Below are 3,036 nucleotides of genomic sequence, written 5' to 3' on the forward strand. Positions count from 1 at the left end.
ATTTCAGAGGACATGCTTCCATGCTGATGATGCTCATTAAAAAAATAATGCGTTCATTAAATTTGTGACTGTACTCCTTGGGGGGAGAATTGTATGTCTCCTGTTCTGTTTTACCTGCATTCTGCCATATATTTCTGCCATAGTTATAGCGGGCTCGGATGATGACCCAGCACATGTTTGTTTTAAGAACACTTTCACAGCAGATTTGACAAAATGCAATGTGAAATTTCTAAGAACAGATAGAGCACTCGATTCCAGGTTTAAGAATCTGAAGTGCCTTCCAAAATCTGAGAGGGACGAGGTGTGGAGAATGCTTTCAGATATCTTAAGAGCAACACTCTGATGCAGAAACTACAGAACCCGAACCACCAAAAAAGAAAATCAACCTTTTGCTGGTGGCATCTGACTCAGATGATGAAAATGAACATGCGTTAGTCTGCTCTGCTTTGGATCGTCATCGAGCAGAACCTATCATCAGCATGGATGCATGTCTTCTGGAATGGTGGTTGAAGCATGAAGGGAAATATTAATCTTTAGCGCAGCTGGCATGTAAATATCTTGCGGTGCCCGCTACAACAGTGCCACGTGAACGCCTGTTCTCACTTTCAGGTGACATTGTAAACAAGACATGGGCAACATTATCTTCTACAAATTGTAACCAAACTTGTTTGTCTGAGCGATTATCTGAAGTAAGACTGAATGGACTTGTAGATTCTAAAGTTTTACATTGTTTTATTTTTGTATGCAGTTAGTTTTTGTACATAATTCTACGTTTGTAAGTTCAACTTCCACTATAAAAAGACTGCACTACAGTACTTGTATTAGGTGAATTGAAATACGTTGAAAAGTGCTCAAGGTGCTTTCACAAAGGGAGCGAATATAGATATCTAAATTGTTACAATACTTGTTTTAAAACAAGTTTGTACAAACTGAATTATGAGTGACATTTTTCAAGGGACAGAGAAGAGAGGAGATGGGGAGCAGAGCGTTGCAAGACATGAGGGAGAATTGGGATTTTGTCATGAGTGGTAAGGAACTAAGAGGAGAAAGACGAGTAAAGACTAATTTGAGTCACCCTCCCCTCTCTTTCTTCTGTGCTTCAGGAGAGGCCCCTAATGCACAAGCTCTTCAGGACAGCAACCATATCAGGGAAGTAACAGGGCAACATTTAAAACTGCTTCCCACACTGAACAGGTGATATTTGGACTACATAAGCCATGAGCAATGGAGAGGGCTGCTCAAAGATTCCCTGGCTACTCTTCTGCACTGGCCTCTGCAAATAAAAGATAACAAATCCTAAAATTCAGACCAGAACCCTCCAAGGTCAGAAAGTAGATAATGTTTTCACCCCTCAGCTCACAGAGAGCCGAGAATAATACAAGGACACCTGAACTCTACTTGAAAGCATACCACACAGAAAGGGCCTATCTGATCTATCCCACTGCACCTGCATCTCAACGGCACAAAGAAAAAGGACCTGATGGTGGTTGTGACCTGCACAGGACCCCAAGTTGTCCTGAGTTAGGGTCATACCACCACACACAGAGATAAGGAGAACTATTGTTCCTCACAATATCTGCACAGCTCATCATGCCAACGAGACAACAACCAAACCCACCACAGGACCAGCCTGACCCCCTCCCCTCCCGCACCAAACCCACCTGGGCCAGCCTGACCCGCCCCACTCCCATCCCCCAACCTCCCCCGCACCCGGGCCGGCTGTGGCGGGGGCGGCTTCCCGCAGCGCCCGGCCCCGCGTGGGGGACTCCCCTGACCCAGAGCCCGGTCCTGCCTGCAGCCCACCGGGCCCATCCGCAGCCGACTCCCCGCAGGGGCCAGGCGGAGCGACACCGGCCTCGAAGGCCGCCACTTCGTACCTGCGCTGCGAGCTCCCAGGAAGCCACTGACAGGCGCCCAATGCGCAGACGCTGACCTCGACGCCGGAATCGTAGAGCGATAGTCCGGCACCTCAGGCTCACTGCGCAAGCGCAGAACCAATTCTCCCCCCCCCCCCCGCTTCTCCTATTGCACATGCGCGGAACCCTTTCCCATTCACCGCCCTCCCAATTCCCGATTGCGCCTGCGCTGCAAGTTCTTCAATGCTGTCTGCGCAGGGCTTGGTCTGTCCTAGAGAGGGGCTTGGCGCTCGCTTCGCGCCCTTCCCCCTTGTGCTCGTGGGGCGGGATTTGAAAGCGTCTCCTGGGAAGCAGCGTGAAAGCAGTTCCTCAGTCAGCCTGGCTCCACTGCCTAGAGCTCTGATACCCGCGCCAGTGGCGTGACTGCAGCAGCAGTAGGCTGTCATCCTCTGTGCGGCCAGCCCGAGGGGGTGAGACGCACATTTGCCAGTGGGTTTCACTAGTCTTTGGACAAGAGAAGGAGGGATGAAACACAGGGATCTTGGGCTCCATGCCAGGCTGTGGCGGGGAGTGTGCTGTAGTGGGCACAGGCCTTCTGCCTGTTCCCACCCACCAAACTTGACCTCCCCCACATCCAACTTGTTCCTGTCACTGCCTGTCTCTTCCCCACCCCTGGCTCTTTGTGCCAGTACAGTTTCACATGCACACCTGTCTCCTTCACTGGAAGAGCTGTTGGATGCAGGAAGGTTGGGGTGCACTGGTAGAGATGGAGGGCACAAGGGGATTGGAGTGCATTGGCAGAGTTTGGGATGCAGGATTGGGTGAGGTGCACTGAGAGAGCTGGGGGTGCAGGCAGGGCTGTCCCTAGCTATTCTGGGGCTCTATGCAGCCCCCCACAGGGGGGCCCAGTCCTCCATGGGGGGGCTGGCTTGGGGGCAGGGGGGAACCACCCCCCACCACTCACCAGGGGCGTGGCTGCCAGGACAGGCTCTAGGCACCAGCAAACCAAGCACATGCTTGGGGCGGCATTCCGGACATTCTTTTTTTTTTTTTTCGGCAGTTGCGCTCCCAGAGGTTTTATTTATTTATTTATGTTTGCTTGGGGCCTGGCCCTGCTGCAGTCCTCAGGGGCGGAGCAGGGGTGGGAAGAGGGGGGGCGGGGGATTTGGGAAGGGGTGGG

General features: G+C 52.0%; 1 protein-coding gene across 1 annotated transcript in view; it reads right to left on the minus strand.

The window, feature by feature from the left end:
* Positions 1-1,958, minus strand: part of LOC113409002 (exocyst complex component 3) — a gene marked incomplete at its 3' end in the record, with an annotated part of 10,612 nt that extends 8,654 nt beyond the window's left edge. Inside the window, exon 1 of the mRNA XM_026662513.1 lies at positions 1,878-1,958. The remainder of the gene's footprint in view (positions 1-1,877) is intronic.
* Between the last annotated feature and the right edge of the window lie 1,078 nt (positions 1,959-3,036).

Source organism: Terrapene carolina, unplaced genomic scaffold (genome assembly GCF_002925995.2).
Source record: "Terrapene carolina triunguis isolate 2854851 unplaced genomic scaffold, T_m_triunguis-2.0 Scaffold28109, whole genome shotgun sequence".
In the NCBI taxonomy this organism is placed as follows: Eukaryota; Metazoa; Chordata; order Testudines; family Emydidae; genus Terrapene; species Terrapene triunguis.